This window comes from Lissotriton helveticus, unplaced genomic scaffold, assembly GCF_964261635.1.
Source record: "Lissotriton helveticus unplaced genomic scaffold, aLisHel1.1 SCAFFOLD_370, whole genome shotgun sequence".
Classification (NCBI taxonomy): domain Eukaryota; kingdom Metazoa; phylum Chordata; class Amphibia; order Caudata; family Salamandridae; genus Lissotriton; species Lissotriton helveticus.
This window is the reverse complement of record NW_027611987.1, coordinates 70,023-90,177: the sequence shown is the minus strand read 5'-3', so window position 1 is coordinate 90,177 and position 20,155 is coordinate 70,023.

Sequence of the window (20,155 nt, the reverse complement as noted above, 5' to 3'; positions counted from 1 at the left end):
TACAAAGCAATGCACAGACTATTGCAAAGCAATGCTCAGAGACTATTGCAAAGCAATGCACAGACTATTGCAAAGCACTGCACAGAGACTATTGCAAAGCAAGGCACAGAGACTATTGCAAAGCAATGCACAGACTATTGCAATGCAATGCACAGAGACTATTGCATAGCAATGCACAGAGACTATTGCAAACCAATGCACAGACTATTGCAAAGCAATGCACAGAGGCTATTGCATAGCAATGCAGAGAGACTATTGCAAAGCAATGCACAGACTATTGCAAAGCAATGCACAGACTATTGCAAAGCAATGCACAGACTATTGCAAAGCAATGCACAGAGACTATTGCAAAGCAATGCACAGACTATTGCAAAGCAATGCACAAAGACTATTGCAAAGCAATGCACAGACTATTGCAAAGCAATGCATAGACTATTGCAGAGCAATGCAGAGAGACTATTGCAAAGCAATGCACAGAGACTATTGCAAAGCAAGCAATGCACAGACTATTGCAAAGCAATGCACAGATACTATTGCAAAGCAATGCACAGACTATTGCAAAGAAATGCACAGAGACTATTGCAAAGAAATGCACAGACTATTGCAAAGCAATGCACAGACTATTGCAAAGCAATACACAGACTATTGCAAAGCAATGCACAGAGACTATTGCAAAGCAATGCACAGAGAGTATTGCAAAGCAATGCACAGACTATTGCAAAGCAATGCACAGACTATTGCAAAGCAATGCACAGAGACTATTGCATAGCAATGCACAGAGACTATTGCAAAGCAATGCACAGATTATTGCAAAGCAATGCACAGACTATTGCAAAGCAATGCACAGAGACTATTGCAAAGCAATGCACATAGACTATTGCAAAGCAATGCACAGAGACTATTGCAAAGCAATGCACAGAACCTATTGCAAAGCAATGCACAGAGACTATTGCAAAGCAAGGCACAGAGACTATTGCAAAGCAATCCACAGACTATTGCAATGCAATGCACAGAGACTATTGCATAGCAATGCACAGAGACTATTGCAAAGCAATGCACAGACTATTGCAATGCAATGCACAGAGACTATTGCATAGCAATGCACAGATTATTGCAAAGCAATGCACAGAGACTATTGCAAAGCAATGCACAGAGACTATAGCAAAGCAATCCACAGAGACTATTGCAAAGCAATGCACAAACTATTGCAAAGCAATTCACAGAGACTATTGCAAAGCAATGCACAGACTATTGCAACGCAGTGCACAGAGGCTATTGCATAGCAATGCACAGAGACTATTGCAAAGCAATGCACAGACTATTGCAAAGCAATGCACAGAGACTATTGCATAGCAATGCACATAGACTATTGCAAAGCAATGCACAGACTATTGCAAAGCAATGCACAGAGAGACTATTGCAAAGCAATGCACAGAGACTATTGCAAAGCAATGCACAGAGACTATTGCAAAGCAATGCACAGACGATTGCAAAGCAATGCACAGAGACTATTGCAAAGCAATGCAGAGAGACTATTGCAAAGCAATGCACAGAGACTATTGCAAAGCAATGCACAGAGACTATTGCAAAGCAATGCGCAGACTATTGCAAAGCAATGCATAGACTATTGCGGAGCAATGCAGAGAGACTATTGCAAAGCAATGCAAAGAGACTATTGCAAAGCAATGCACAGATACTATTGCAAAGCAATGCACAGACTATTGCAAAGAAATGCACAGACTATTACAAAGCAATGCGCAGACTATTGCAAAGCAATGTGCAGACTATTGCAAAGCAATGCACAGACTATTGCAAAGCAATGCACAGAGACTATTGCAAAGCAATGCACAGACTATTGCAAAGCAATGCACAGAGGTTATTGCATAGCAATGCACAGAGACTATTGCTAAGCAATGCACAGACTATTGCAAAGCAATGCACAGAGACTATTGCAAAGCAATGCACAGAGACTATTGCAAAGCAAGGCACAGAGACTATTGCAAAGCAATGCACAGACTATTGCAATGCAATGCATAGAGACTATTGCATAGCAATGCACAGAGACTATTGCAAAGCAATGCACAGACTATTGCAAAGCAATGCACAGACTAGTGCAAAGCAATGCACAGACTATTGCAAAGCAATGCACAGAGACTATTGGAAAGCAATGCACAGAGACTATTGCAAAGCAATGCACAGAGACTATTGCACAGCAATGCACAGACTATTGCAAAGCAATGCACAATGCAGAGACTATTGCAAAGTAATGCACAGACTATTGCAAAGCAATGCACCGAGACTATTGCAAAGCAATGCACAGAGACTATTGCATAGCAATGCACAGAGACTATTGCAAAACAATGCACAGACTATTGCATAGCAATGCACAGAGACTATTGCAAAGCAATGCACAGACTATTGCAAAGCAATGCACAGACTATTGCAAAGCAATGCACAGACTATTGCAAAGTAATGCACAGAGATTATTGCAAAGCAATGCACAGACTATTGCAAAGCAATGCACAGACTATTGCAAAGCAATGCAAAGAGACTATTGTAAAGCAATGCACAGACTATTGCAAAGCAATGCACAGAGACTATTGCAAAGAAATGCACAGACTATTGCAATGCAATGCACAGACTATTGCAAAGCAATACACAGACAATTGCAAAGCAATGCACAGACTATTGCAAAGCAATGCACAGAGACTATTGCAAAGCAATGCACAGACTATTGCAAAGCAATGCACAGAGACAATTGCATAGCAATGCACAGAGACTATTGCAAAGCAATGCACAGATTATTGCAAAGCAATGCACAGACTATTGCAAAGCAATGCACAGAGACTATTGCAAAGCAATGCACAGACTATTGCAAAGCAATGCACATAGACTATTGCAAAGCAATGCACAGAGACTATTGCAAAGCAATGCACAGAACCTATTGCAAAGCAATGCACAGAGACTATTGCAAAGCAAGGCACAGAGACTATTGCAAAGCAATCCACAGACTATTGCAATGCAATGCACAGAGACTATTGCATAGCAATGCACAGAGACTATTGCAAAGCAATGCACAGACTATTGCAATGCAATGCACAGAGACTATTGCATAGCAATGCACAGATTATTGCAAAGCAATGCACAGAGACTATTGCAAAGCAATGCACAGAGACTATTGCAAAGCAATGCACAAACTATTGCAAAGCAATGCACAGAGACTATTGCAAAGCAATGCACAGAGACTATTGCAAAGCAAGGCACAGAGACTATTGCAAAGCAATGCACAGACTATTGCAAAGCAATGCACAGAGACTATTGCATAGCAATGCACATTGACTATTGCAAAGCAATACACAGACTATTGCAACGCAATGCACAGAGGCTATTGCATAGCAATGCACAGGGACTATTGCAAAGCAATACACAGACTATTGCAAAGCAATGCACAGAGAGACTATTGCAAAGCAATGCACAGAGACTATTGCAAAGCAATGCACAGAGACTATTGCAAAGCAATGCACAGACTATTGCAAAGCAATGCACAGAGAGTATTGCACAGCAATGCACAGAGACTATTGCAAAGCAATGCACAGATTATTGCAAAGCAATGCACAGACTATTGCAAAGCAATGCACAGAGACCATTGCAAAGCAATGCACAGACTATTGCAAAGCAATGCACAGAGACTATTGCAAAGCAATGCACAGAGACTATTGCAAAGCAATGCACAGAGACTATTTCAAAGCAAGGCACAGAGACTATTGCAAAGCAATCCACAGACTATTGCAATGCAATGCACAGAGACTATTGCATAGCAATGCACAGAGACTATTGCAAAGCAATGCACAGAATATTGCAATGCAATGCACAGAGACTATTGCATAGCAATGCACAGATTATTGCAAAGCAATGCACAGAGACTATTGCAAAGCAATGCACAGAGACTATTGCAAAGCAATCCACAGAGACTATTGCAAAGCAATGCACAAACTATTGCAAAGCAATGCACAGAGACTATTGCAAAGCAATGCACAGACTATTGCAAAGCAATGCACAGAGGCTATTGCATAGCAATGCACAGAGACTATTGCAAAGCAATGCACAGACTATTGCAAAGCAATGCACAGAGACTATTGCAAAGCAATGCACAGAGACTATTGCAAAGCAAGGCACAGAGACTATTGCAAAGCAATGCACAGACTATTGCAATGCAATGCACAGAGACTATTGCATAGCAATGCACATAGACTATTGTAAAGCAATGCACAGACTATTGCAAAGCAATGCACAGAGACTATTGCAAAGCAATGCACAGAGACTATTGCAAAGCAATGCACAGAGACTATTGCAAAGCAATGCACAGACGATTGCAAAGCAATGCACAGAGACTATTGCAAAGCAATGCAGAGAGACTATAGCAAAGCAATGCACAGAGACTATTGCAAAGCAATGCACAGACTATTGCAAAGCAATGCGCAGACTATTGCAAAGCAATGCATATACTATTGCAGAGCAATGCAGAGAGACTATTGCAAAGCAATGCACAGAGACTATTGCAAAGCAATGCACAGAGACTATTGCAAAGCAATGCACAGACTATTGCAAAGCAATGCACAGATACTATTGCAAAGCAATGCACAGACTATTGCAAAGAAATGCACAGACTATTACAAAGCAATGCACAGACTATTGCAAAGCAATGCACAGACTATTGCAAAGCAATGCACAGAGACTATTGCAAAGCAATGTACAGAGACTATTGCAAAGCAATGCACAGACTATTGCAAAGCAATGCACAAACTATTGCAAAGCAATGCACAGATACTATTGCAAAGAAATGCACAAACTATTGCAAAGCAATGCACAGACTATTGCAAAGCAATACACAGAGACTATTGCAAAGCAATGCACAGAATATTGCAAAGCAATGCACAGAGACTATTGCAAAGCAATGCACAGACTATTGCAAAGCAATGCACAAAGACTATTGCAAAGCAATGCACAGACTATTGCAAAGCAATGCATAGACTATTGCAGAGCAATGCAGAGAGACTATTGCAAAGCAATGCACAGACTATTGCAAAGCAATGCAAAGACTATTGCAAAGAAATGCACAGAGACTATTGCAAAGAAATGCACAGACTATTGCAGAGAAATGCACAGACTATTGCAAAGCAATGCACAGACTATTGCAAAGCAATACACAGACTATTGCAAAGCAATGCACAGAGACTATTGCAAAGCAATGCACAGAGACTATTGCAAAGCAATGCACAGACTATTGCAAAGCAATGCACAGACTATTGCAAAGCAATGCACAGAGACTATTGCATAGCAATGCACAGAGACTATTGCAAAGCAATGCACAGATTATTGCAAAGCAATGCACAGACTATTGCAAAGCAAAGCACAGAGACCATTGCAAAGCAATGCACAGACTATTGCAAAGCAATGCACAGAGACTATTGCAAAGCAATGCACAGAGACTATTGCAAAGCAATGCACAGAACCTATTGCAAAGCAATGCACAGAGACTATTTCAAAGCAAGGCACAGAGACTATTGCAAAGCAATCCACAGACTATTGCAATGCAATGCACAGAGACTATTGCATAGCAATGCACAGAGACTATTGCAAAGCAATGCACAGAATATTGCAATGCAATGCACAGAGACTATTGCATAGCAATGCACAGATTATTGCAAAGCAATGCACAGAGACTATTGCAAAGCAATGCACAGAGACTATTGCAAAGCAATCCACAGAGACTATTGCAAAGCAATGCACAAACTATTGCAAAGCAATGCACAGAGACTATTGCAAAGCAATGCACAGACTATTGCAAAGCAATCCACAGAGGCTATTGCATAGCAATGCACAGAGACTATTGCAAAGCAATGCACAGACTATTGCAAAGCAATGCACAGAGACTATTGCAAAGCAATGCACAGAGACTATTGCAAAGCAAGGCACAGAGACTATTGCAAAGCAATGCACAGACTATTGCAATGCAATGCACAGAGACTATTGCATAGCAATGCACATAGACTATTGCAAAGCAATGCACAGACTATTGCAAAGCAATGCACAGACTATTGCAAAGAAATGCACAGACTATTACAAAGCAATGCACAGACTATTGCAAAGCAATGCACAGACTATTGCAAAGCAATGCACAGAGACTATTGCAAAGCAATGTACAGAGACTATTGCAAAGCAATGCACAGACTATTGCAAAGCAATGCACAAACTATTGCAAAACAATGCACAGATACTATTGCAAAGAAATGCACAAATTATTGCAAAGCAATGCACAGACTATTGCAAAGCAATACACAGAGACTATTGCAAAGCAATGCACAGAATATTGCAAAGCAATGCACAGAGACTATTGCAAAGCAATGCACAGACTATTGCAAAGCAATGCACAAAGACTATTGCAAAGCAATGCACAGACTATTGCAAAGCAATGCATAGACTATTGCAGAGCAATGCAGAGAGACTATTGCAAAGCGCTGCACAGAGACTATTGCAAAGCAATGCACAGAGACTATTGCAAAGCAATGCACAGACTATTGCAAAGCAATGCACAGATACTATTGCAAAGCAATGCAAAGACTATTGCAAAGAAATGCACAGAGACTATTGCAAAGAAATGCACAGACTATTGCAAAGAAATGCACAGACTATTGCAAAGCAATGCACAGACTATTGCAAAGCAATACACAGACTATTGCAAAGCAATGCACAGAGACTATTGCAAAGCAATGCACAGAGACTATTGCAAAGCAATGCACAGATTATTGCAAAGCAATGCACAGAACCTATTGCAAAGCAATGCACAGAGACTATTGCAAAGCAATGCACAGACTATTGCAAAGCAATACACAGACTATTGCAAAGCAATGCACAGAGACTATTTCATAGCAATGCACAGAGACTATTGCAAAGCAATGCACAGATTATTGCAAAGCAATGCACAGACTATTGCAAAGCAATGCACAGAGACCATTGCAAAGCAATGCACAGAGACTATTGCAAAGCAATGCACAGAGACTATTGCAAAGCAATGCACAGAGACTATTGCAATGCAATGCACAAACTATTGCAAAGCAATGCACAGAGACTATTGCAAAGCAATGCACAGACTATTGCAAAGCAATCCACAGAGGCTATTGCATAGCAATGCACAGAGACTATTGCAAAGCAATGCACAGACTATTGCAAAGCAATGCACAGAGACTATTGCAAAGCAATGCACAGAGACTATTGCAAAGCAAGGCACAGAGACTATTGCAAAGCAATGCACAGACTATTGCAATGCAATGCACAGAGACTATTGCATAGCAATGCACATAGGCTATTGCAAAGCAATGCACAGACTATTGCAAAGCAATGCACATAGACTATTGCAAAGCAATGCACAGACTATTGCAAAGCAATGCACAGACTATTGCAAAGAAATGCACAGACTATTACAAAGCAATGCACAGACTATTGCAAAGCAATGCACAGACTATTGCAAAGCAATGCACAGAGACTATTGCAAAGCAATGTACAGAGACTATTGCAAAGCAATGCACAGACTATTGCAAAGCAATGCACAAACTATTGCAAAGCAATGCACAGATACTATTGCAAAGAAATGCACAAATTATTGCAAAGCAATGCACAGACTATTGCAAAGCAATACACAGAGACTATTGCAAAGCAATGCACAGAATATTGCAAAGCAATGCACAGAGACTATTGTAAAGCAATGCACAGACTATTGCAAAGCAATGCACAAAGACTATTGCAAAGCAATGCACAGACTATTGCAAAGCAATGCATAGACTATTGCAGAGCAATGCAGAGAGACTATTGCAAAGCGCTGCACAGAGACTATTGCAAAGCGCTGCACAGAGACTATTGCAAAGCAATGCACAGAGACTATTGCAAAGCAATGCACAGACTATTGCAAAGCAATGCACAGATACTATTGCAAAGCAATGCAAAGACTATTGCAAAGAAATGCACAGAGACTATTGCAAAGAAATGCACAGACTATTGCAAAGAAATGCACAGACTATTGCAAAGCAATGCACAGACTATTGCAAAGCAATACACAGACTATTGCAAAGCAATGCACAAACTATTGCAAAGCAATGCACAGAGACTATTGCAAAGCAATGCACAGACTATTGCAAAGCAATCCACAGAGGCTATTGCATAGCAATGCACAGACTATTGCAAAGCAATGCACAGAGACTATTGCAAAGCAATGCACAGAGACTATTGCAAAGCAAGGCACAGAGACTATTGCAAAGCAATGCACAGACTATTGCAATGCAATGCACAGAGACTATTGCATAGCAATGCACATAGACTATTGCAAAGCAATGCACAGACTATTGCAAAGCAATGCACAGAGACTATTGAAAAGCAATGCACAGACGATTGCAAAGCAATGCACAGAGACTATTGCAAAGCAATGCAGAGAGACTATTGCAAAGCAATGCACAGAGACTATTGCAAAGCAATGCACAGACTATTGCAAAGCAATGCGCAGACTATTGCAAAGCAATGCATATACTATTGCAGAGCAATGCAGAGAGACTATTGCAAAGCAATGCACAGAGACTATTGCAAAGCAATGCACAGAGACTATTGCAAAGCAATGCACAGACTATTGCAAAGCAATGCACAGATACTATTGCAAAGCAATGCACAGACTATTGCAAAGAAATGCACAGACTATTACAAAGCAATGCACAGACTATTGCAAAGCAATGCACAGACTATTGCAAAGCAATGCACAGAGACTATTGCAAAGCAATGCACAGAGACTATTGCAAAGCAATGCACAGACTATTGCAAAGCAATGCACAGATACTATTGCAAAGCAATGCACAGATACTATTGCAAAGAAATGCACAAACTATTGCAAAGCAATGCACAGACTATTGCAAAGCAATACACAGAGACTATTGCAAAGCAATGCACAGAATATTGCAAAGCAATGCACAGAGACTATTGCGAAGCAATGCACAGACTATTGCAAAGGAATGCACAGAGACTATTGCAAAGAAATGCACAGACTATTGCAATGCAATGCACAGACTATTGCAAAGCAATACACAGACAATTGCAAAGCAATGCACAGACTATTGCAAAGCAATGCTCAGAGACTATTGCAAAGCAATGCACAGACTATTGCAAAGCACTGCACAGAGACTATTGCAAAGCAAGGCACAGAGACTATTGCAAAGCAATGCACAGACTATTGCAATGCAATGCACAGAGACTATTGCATAGCAATGCACAGAGACTATTGCAAACCAATGCACAGACTATTGCAAAGCAATGCACAGAGGCTATTGCATAGCAATGCAGAGAGACTATTGCAAAGCAATGCACAGACTATTGCAAAGCAATGCACAGACTATTGCAAAGCAATGCACAGACTATTGCAAAGCAATGCACAGAGACTATTGCAAAGCAATGCACAGACTATTGCAAAGCAATGCACAAAGACTATTGCAAAGCAATGCACAGACTATTGCAAAGCAATGCATAGACTATTGCAGAGCAATGCAGAGAGACTATTGCAAAGCAATGCACAGAGACTATTGCAAAGCAAGCAATGCACAGACTATTGCAAAGCAATGCACAGATACTATTGCAAAGCAATGCACAGACTATTGCAAAGAAATGCACAGAGACTATTGCAAAGAAATGCACAGACTATTGCAAAGCAATGCACAGACTATTGCAAAGCAATACACAGACTATTGCAAAGCAATGCACAGAGACTATTGCAGAGCAATGCACAGAGAGTATTGCAAAGCAATGCACAGACTATTGCAAAGCAATGCACAGACTATTGCAAAGCAATGCACAGAGACTATTGCATAGCAATGCACAGAGACTATTGCAAAGCAATGCACAGATTATTGCAAAGCAATGCACAGACTATTGCAAAGCAATGCACAGAGACTATTGCAAAGCAATGCACATAGACTATTGCAAAGCAATGCACAGAGACTATTGCAAAGCAATGCACAGAACCTATTGCAAAGCAATGCACAGAGACTATTGCAAAGCAAGGCACAGAGACTATTGCAAAGCAATCCACAGACTATTGCAATGCAATGCACAGAGACTATTGCATAGCAATGCACAGAGACTATTGCAAAGCAATGCACAGACTATTGCAATGCAATGCACAGAGACTATTGCATAGCAATGCACAGATTATTGCAAAGCAATGCACAGAGACTATTGCAAAGCAATGCACAGAGACTATAGCAAAGCAATCCACAGAGACTATTGCAAAGCAATGCACAAACTATTGCAAAGCAATTCACAGAGACTATTGCAAAGCAATGCACAGACTATTGCAACGCAGTGCACAGAGGCTATTGCATAGCAATGCACAGAGACTATTGCAAAGCAATGCACAGACTATTGCAAAGCAATGCACAGAGACTATTGCATAGCAATGCACATAGACTATTGCAAAGCAATGCACAGACTATTGCAAAGCAATGCACAGAGAGACTATTGCAAAGCAATGCACAGAGACTATTGCAAAGCAATGCACAGAGACTATTGCAAAGCAATGCACAGACGATTGCAAAGCAATGCACAGAGACTATTGCAAAGCAATGCAGAGAGACTATTGCAAAGCAATGCACAGAGACTATTGCAAAGCAATGCACAGAGACTATTGCAAAGCAATGCGCAGACTATTGCAAAGCAATGCATAGACTATTGCGGAGCAATGCAGAGAGACTATTGCAAAGCAATGCAAAGAGACTATTGCAAAGCAATGCACAGATACTATTGCAAAGCAATGCACAGACTATTGCAAAGAAATGCACAGACTATTACAAAGCAATGCGCAGACTATTGCAAAGCAATGTGCAGACTATTGCAAAGCAATGCACAGACTATTGCAAAGCAATGCACAGAGACTATTGCAAAGCAATGCACAGACTATTGCAAAGCAATGCACAGAGGTTATTGCATAGCAATGCACAGAGACTATTGCTAAGCAATTCACAGACTATTGCAAAGCAATGCACAGAGACTATTGCAAAGCAATGCACAGAGACTATTGCAAAGCAAGGCACAGAGACTATTGCAAAGCAATGCACAGACTATTGCAATGCAATGCATAGAGACTATTGCATAGCAATGCACAGAGACTATTGCAAAGCAATGCACAGACTATTGCAAAGCAATGCACAGACTAGTGCAAAGCAATGCACAGACTATTGCAAAGCAATGCACAGAGACTATTGGAAAGCAATGCACAGAGACTATTGCAAAGCAATGCACAGAGACTATTGCACAGCAATGCACAGACTATTGCAAAGCAATGCACAATGCAGAGACTATTGCAAAGTAATGCACAGACTATTGCAAAGCAATGCACCGAGACTATTGCAAAGCAATGCACAGAGACTATTGCATAGCAATGCACAGAGACTATTGCAAAACAATGCACAGACTATTGCATAGCAATGCACAGAGACTATTGCAAAGCAATGCACAGACTATTGCAAAGCAATGCACAGACTATTGCAAAGCAATGCACAGACTATTGCAAAGTAATGCACAGAGATTATTGCAAAGCAATGCACAGACTATTGCAAAGCAATGCACAGACTATTGCAAAGCAATGCAAAGAGACTATTGTAAAGCAATGCACAGACTATTGCAAAGCAATGCACAGAGACTATTGCAAAGCAATGCACGGAGACTATTGCAAAGCAATGCACAGAGACTATTGGAAAGCAATGCACAGACTAGTGCAAAGCAATGCACAGACTATTGCAAAGCAATGCACAGAGACTATTGCAAAGCAATGCACAGAGACTATTGCAAAGCAATGCACAGAGACTATTGCAAAGCAATGCACAGACTATTGCAAAGCAATGCACAATGCAGAGACTATTGCAAAGTAATGCACAGACTATTGCAAAGCAATGCACCGAGACTATTGCAAAGCAATGCACAGAGACTATTGCAAAACAATGCACAGACTATTGCATAGCAATGCACAGAGACTATTGCAAAACAATGCACAGAATATTGCATAGCAATGCACAGAGACTATTGCAAAGCAATGCACAGACTATTGCAAAGCAATGCACAGACTATTGCAAAGCAATGCACACACTATTGCAAAGTAATGCACAGAGATTATTGCAAAGCCATGCACAGACTATTGCAAAGCAATGCACAGACTATTGCAAAGCAATGCACAGAGACTATTGCAAAGCAATGCACAGACTATTGCAAAGCAATGCACAGACTATTGCATAGCAATGCACAGAGACTATTGCAAAGCAATGCACAGACTATTGCAAAGCAATGCACAGACTATTGCAAAGCAATGCACAAAGACTATTGCAAAGCAATGCACAGAGACTATTGCAAAGCAATTCACAGAGACTATTGCAAAGCAATGCACAGACTATTGCAAAGCAATGTACAATGCACAGACTATAGCAAAGTAATGCACAGACTATTGCGAAGCAATGCACAGAGACTATTGCAAAGCAATGCACAGAGATTATTGCAAAGCAATGCACAGACTATTGCAAAGCAATGCACAATGCAGAGACTATTGAAAAGTAATGCACAGACTATTGCAAAGCAATGCACCGAGACTATTGCAAAGCAATGCACAGAGACTATTGCAAAACAATGCACAGACTATTGCATAGCAATGCACAGAGACTATTGCAAAACAATGCACAGACTATTGCAAAGCAATGCACAGACTATTGCAAAGCAATGCACAGACTATTGCAAAGCAATGCACAGACTATTGCAAAGTAATGCACAGAGATTATTGCAAAGCAATGCACAGACTATTGCAAAGCAATGCACAGACTATTGCAAAGCAATGCACAGACTATTACAAAGCAATGCACAGAGGATATTGCAAAGCAATGCACAGAGACTATTGCAAAGCAATGCACAGAGACTATTGCAAAGCAATGCAAGACTATTGCAAAGCAATGCACAATGCACAGACTATTGCAAAGTAATGCACAGACTATTGCAAAGCAATGCACAATGCACAGACTATTGCAAAGTAATGCACAGACTATTGCAAAGCAATGTACAATGCACAGACTATTGCAAAGTAATGCACAGACTATTGCGAAGCAATGCACAATGCACAGACTATTGCAAAGTAATGCACAGAGACTATTGCAAAGCAATGCACAGAGATTATTGCAAAGCAATGCACAGAGATTATTGCAAAGCAATGCACAGACTATTGCAAAGCAATGCACAATGCAGAGACTATTGCAAAGCAATGCACAGAGACTACTGCAAAGCAATGCACAGACTACTGCAAAGCAAAGCATAGACTATTGCAAAGCAATGCACAGAGACTATTGCAAAGCAATGCACAGAGACTATTGCAAAGCAATGCACAGACTATTGCATAGCAATGCACAGAGACTATTGCAAAGCAATGCACAGACTATTGCAAAGCAATGCACAGACTATTGCAAAGCAATGCACAGAGATTTTTGCAAATCAATGCACAGACTATTGCAAAGCAATGCACAGACTATTGCAAAGCAATGCACAGACTATTGCAAAGCAATGCACAGAGACTATTGCAAAGCAATGCACAGAGACTATTGCAAAGCAATGCACAGAGATTATTGCAAAGCAATGCACAGAGACTATTGCAAAGCAATGCACAGACTATTGCATAGCAATGCACAGAGACTATTGCAAAGCAATGCACAGACTATTGCAAAGCAATGCACAGACTATTGCAAAGCAATGCACAGAGATTTTTGCAAAGCAATGCACAGACTATTGCAAAGCAATGCACAGACTATTGCAAAGCAATGCACAGACTATTGCAAAGCAATGCACAGAGACTATTGCAAAGCAATGCACAGAGACTATTGCAAAGCAATGCACAGAGATTATTGCAAAGCAATGCACAGACTATAGCAAAGCATTGCACAATGCAGAGACTATTGCAAAGTAATGCACAGACTATTGCAAAGCAATGCAACGAGACTATTGCAAAGCAATGCACAGAGACTATTGCATAGCAATGCACAGAGACTATTGCAAAACAATGCACAGACTATTGCATAGCAATGCACAGAGACTATTGCAAAGCAATGCACAGACTATTGCAAAGCAATGCACAGACTATTGCAAAGCAATGCACAGACTATTGCAAAGTAATGCACAGAGATTATTGCACAGCAATGCACAGACTATTGCAAAGCAATGCACAGACTATTGCAAAGCAATGCAAAGAGACTATTGTAAAGCAATGCACAGACTATTGCAAAGCAATGCAGAGAGACTATTGCAAAGCAATGCACGGAGACTATTGCAAAGCAATGCACAGACTATTGCAAAGCAATGCACAGAGACTATTGGAAAGCAATGCACAGACTAGTGCAAATCAATGCACAGACTATTGCAAAGCAATGCACAGAGACTATTGCAAAGCAATGCACAGAGACTATTGCAAAGCAATGCACAGACTATTGCAAAGCAATGCACAATGCAGAGACTATTGCAAAGTAATGCACAGACTATTGCAAAGCAATGCACCGAGACTATTGCAAAGCAATGCACAGAGACTATTGCAAAACAATGCACAGACTATTGCATAGCAATGCACAGAGACTATAGCAAAACAATGCACAGAATATTGCATAGCAATGCACAGAGACTATTGCAAAGCAATGCACAGACTATTGCAAAGCAATGCACAGACTATTGCAAAGCAATGCACACACTATTGCAAAGTAATGCACAGAGATTATTGCAAAGCCATGCACAGACTATTGCAAAGCAATGCACAGACTATTGCAAAGCAATGCACAGAGACTATTGCAAAGCAATGCACAGACTATTGCAAAGCAATGCACAGACTATTGCATAGCAATACACAGACTATTGCAAAGCAATGCACAATGCACAGACTATTGCAAAGTAATGCACAGAGACTATTGCAAAGCAATGCACAGAGATTATTGCAAAGCAAAGCACAGAGATTATTGCAAAGCAATGCACAGACTATTGCAAAGCAATGCACAATGCAGAGACTATTGCAAAGTAATGCACAGACTATTGCAAAGCAATGCACCGAGACTATTGCAAAGCAATGCACAGAGACTATTGCAAAACAATGCACAGACTATTGCATAGCAATGCACAGAGACTATTGCAAAGCAATGCACAGACTATTGCAAAGCAATGCACAATGCACAGACTATTGCAAAGTAATGCATAGACTATTGCAGAGCAATGCAGAGAGACTATTGCAAAGCGCTGCACAGAGACTATTGCAAAGCAATGCACAGAGACTATTGCAAAGCAATGCACAGACTATTGCAAAGCAATGCACAGATACTATTGCAAAGCAATGCAAAGACTATTGCAAAGAAATGCACAGAGACTATTGCAAAGAAATGCACAGACTATTGCAAAGAAATGCACAGACTATTGCAAAGCAATGCACAGACTATTGCAAAGCAATACACAGACTATTGCAAAGCAATGCACAAACTATTGCAAAGCAATGCACAGAGACTATTGCAAAGCAATGCACAGACTATTGCAAAGCAATCCACAGAGGCTATTGCATAGCAATGCACAGACTATTGCAAAGCAATGCACAGAGACTATTGCAAAGCAATGCACAGAGACTATTGCAAAGCAAGGCACAGAGACTATTGCAAAGCAATGCACAGACTATTGCAATGCAATGCACAGAGACTATTGCATAGCAATGCACATAGACTATTGCAAAGCAATGCACAGACTATTGCAAAGCAATGCACAGAGACTATTGAAAAGCAATGCACAGACGATTGCAAAGCAATGCACAGAGACTATTGCAAAGCAATGCAGAGAGACTATTGCAAAGCAATGCACAGAGACTATTGCAAAGCAATGCACAGACTATTGCAAAGCAATGCGCAGACTATTGCAAAGCAATGCATATACTATTGCAGAGCAATGCAGAGAGACTATTGCAAAGCAATGCACAGAGACTATTGCAAAGCAATGCACAGAGACTATTGCAAAGCAATGCACAGACTATTGCAAAGCAATGCACAGATACTATTGCAAAGCAATGCACAGACTATTGCAAAGAAATGCACAGACTATTACAAAGCAATGCACAGACTATTGCAAAGCAATGCACAGACTATTGCAAAGCAATGCACAGAGACTATTGCAAAGCAATGCACAGAGACTATTGCAAAGCAATGCACAGACTATTGCAAAGCAATGCACAGATACTATTGCAAAGCAATGCACAGATACTATTGCAAAGAAATGCACAAACTATTGCAAAGCAATGCACAGACTATTGCAAAGCAATACACAGAGACTATTGCAAAGCAATGCACAGAATATTGCAAAGCAATGCACAGAGACTATTGCGAAGCAATGCACAGACTATTGCAAAGGAATGCACAGAGACTATTGCAAAGAAATGCACAGACTATTGCAATGCAATGCACAGACTATTGCAAAGCAATACACAGACAATTGCAAAGCAATGCACAGACTATTGCAAAGCAATGCTCAGAGACTATTGCAAAGCAATGCACAGACTATTGCAAAGCACTGCACAGAGACTATTGCAAAGCAAGGCACAGAGACTATTGCAAAGCAATGCACAGACTATTGCAATGCAATGCACAGAGACTATTGCATAGCAATGCACAGAGACTATTGCAAACCAATGCACAGACTATTGCAAAGCAATGCACAGAGGCTATTGCATAGCAATGCAGAGAGACTATTGCAAAGCAATGCACAGACTATTGCAAAGCAATGCACAGACTATTGCAAAGCAATGCACAGACTATTGCAAAGCAATGCACAGAGACTATTGCAAAGCAATGCACAGACTATTGCAAAGCAATGCACAAAGACTATTGCAAAGCAATGCACAGACTATTGCAAAGCAATGCATAGACTATTGCAGAGCAATGCAGAGAGACTATTGCAAAGCAATGCACAGAGACTATTGCAAAGCAAGCAATGCACAGACTATTGCAAAGCAATGCACAGATACTATTGCAAAGCAATGCACAGACTATTGCAAAGAAATGCACAGAGACTATTGCAAAGAAATGCACAGACTATTGCAAAGCAATGCACAGACTATTGCAAAGCAATACACAGACTATTGCAAAGCAATGCACAGAGACTATTGCAAAGCAATGCACAGAGAGTATTGCAAAGCAATGCACAGACTATTGCAAAGCAATGCACAGACTATTGCAAAGCAATGCACAGAGACTATTGCATAGCAATGCACAGAGACTATTGCAAAGCAATGCACAGATTATTGCAAAGCAATGCACAGACTATTGCAAAGCAATGCACAGAGACTATTGCAAAGCAATGCACATAGACTATTGCAAAGCAATGCACAGAGACTATTGCAAAGCAATGCACAGAACCTATTGCAAAGCAATGCACAGAGACTATTGCAAAGCAAGGCACAGAGACTATTGCAAAGCAATCCACAGACTATTGCAATGCAATGCACAGAGACTATTGCATAGCAATGCACAGAGACTATTGCAAAGCAATGCACAGACTATTGCAATGCAATGCACAGAGACTATTGCATAGCAATGCACAGATTATTGCAAAGCAATGCACAGAGACTATTGCAAAGCAATGCACAGAGACTATAGCAAAGCAATCCACAGAGACTATTGCAAAGCAATGCACAAACTATTGCAAAGCAATTCACAGAGACTATTGCAAAGCAATCCACAGACTATTGCAATGCAATGCACAGAGACTATTGCATAGCAATTCACAGAGACTATTGCAAAGCAATGCACAGACTATTGCAATGCAATGCACAGAGACTATTGCATAGCAATGCACAGATTATTGCAAAGCAATGCACAGAGACTATTGCAAAGCAATGCACAGAGACTATAGCAAAGCAATCCACAGAGATTATTGCAAAGCAAAGCACAGAGATTATTGCAAAGCAATGCACAGACTATTGCAAAGCAATGCACAATGCAGAGACTATTGCAAAGTAATGCACAGACTATTGCAAAGCAATGCACCGAGACTATTGCAAAGCAATGCACAGAGACTATTGCAAAACAATGCACAGACTATTGCATAGCAATGCACAGAGACTATTGCAAAGCAATGCACAGACTATTGCAAAGCAATGCACAATGCACAGACTATTGCAAAGTAATGCATAGACTATTGCAGAGCAATGCAGAGAGACTATTGCAAAGCGCTGCACAGAGACTATTGCAAAGCAATGCACAGAGACTATTGCAAAGCAATGCACAGACTATTGCAAAGCAATGCACAGATACTATTGCAAAGCAATGCAAAGACTATTGCAAAGAAATGCACAGAGACTATTGCAAAGAAATGCACAGACTATTGCAAAGAAATGCACAGACTATTGCAAAGCAATGCACAGACTATTGCAAAGCAATACACAGACTATTGCAAAGCAATGCACAAACTATTGCAAAGCAATGCACAGAGACTATTGCAAAGCAATGCACAGACTATTGCAAAGCAATCCACAGAGGCTATTGCATAGCAATGCACAGACTATTGCAAAGCAATGCACAGAGACTATTGCAAAGCAATGCACAGAGACTATTGCAAAGCAAGGCACAGAGACTATTGCAAAGCAATGCACAGACTATTGCAATGCAATGCACAGAGACTATTGCATAGCAATGCACATAGACTATTGCAAAGCAATGCACAGACTATTGCAAAGCAATGCACAGAGACTATTGAAAAGCAATGCACAGACGATTGCAAAGCAATGCACAGAGACTATTGCAAAGCAATGCAGAGAGACTATTGCAAAGCAATGCACAGAGACTATTGCAAAGCAATGCACAGACTATTGCAAAGCAATGCGCAGACTATTGCAAAGCAATGCATATACTATTGCAGAGCAATGCAGAGAGACTATTGCAAAGCAATGCACAGAGACTATTGCAAAGCAATGCACAGAGACTATTGCAAAGCAATGCACAGACTATTGCAAAGCAATGCACAGATACTATTGCAAAGCAATGCACAGACTATTGCAAAGAAATGCACAGACTATTACAAAGCAATGCACAGACTATTGCAAAGCAATGCACAGACTATTGCAAAGCAATGCACAGAGACTATTGCAAAGCAATGCACAGAGACTATTGCAAAGCAATGCACAGACTATTGCAAAGCAATGCACAGATACTATTGCAAAGCAATGCACAGATACTATTGCAAAGAAATGCACAAACTATTGCAAAGCAATGCACAGACTATTGCAAAGCAATACACAGAGACTATTGCAAAGCAATGCACAGAATATTGCAAAGCAATGCACAGAGACTATTGCGAAGCAATGCACAGACTATTGCAAAGGAATGCACAGAGACTATTGCAAAGAAATGCACAGACTATTGCAATGCAATGCACAGACTATTGCAAAGCAATACACAGACAATTGCAAAGCAATGCACAGACTATTGCAAAGCAATGCTCAGAGACTATTGCAAAGCAATGCACAGACTATTGCAAAGCACTGCACAGAGACTATTGCAAAGCAAGGCACAGAGACTATTGCAAAGCAATGCACAGACTATTGCAATGCAATGCACAGAGACTATTGCATAGCAATGCACAGAGACTATTGCAAACCAATGCACAGACTATTGCAAAGCAATGCACAGAGGCTATTGCATAGCAATGCAGAGAGACTATTGCAAAGCAATGCACAGACTATTGCAAAGCAATGCACAGACTATTGCAAAGCAATGCACAGACTATTGCAAAGCAATGCACAGAGACTATTGCAAAGCAATGCACAGACTATTGCAAAGCAATGCACAAAGACTATTGCAAAGCAATGCACAGACTATTGCAAAGCAATGCATAGACTATTGCAGAGCAATGCAGAGAGACTATTGCAAAGCAATGCACAGAGACTATTGCAAAGCAAGCAATGCACAGACTATTGCAAAGCAATGCACAGATACTATTGCAAAGCAATGCACAGACTATTGCAAAGAAATGCACAGAGACTATTGCAAAGAAATGCACAGACTATTGCAAAGCAATGCACAGACTATTGCAA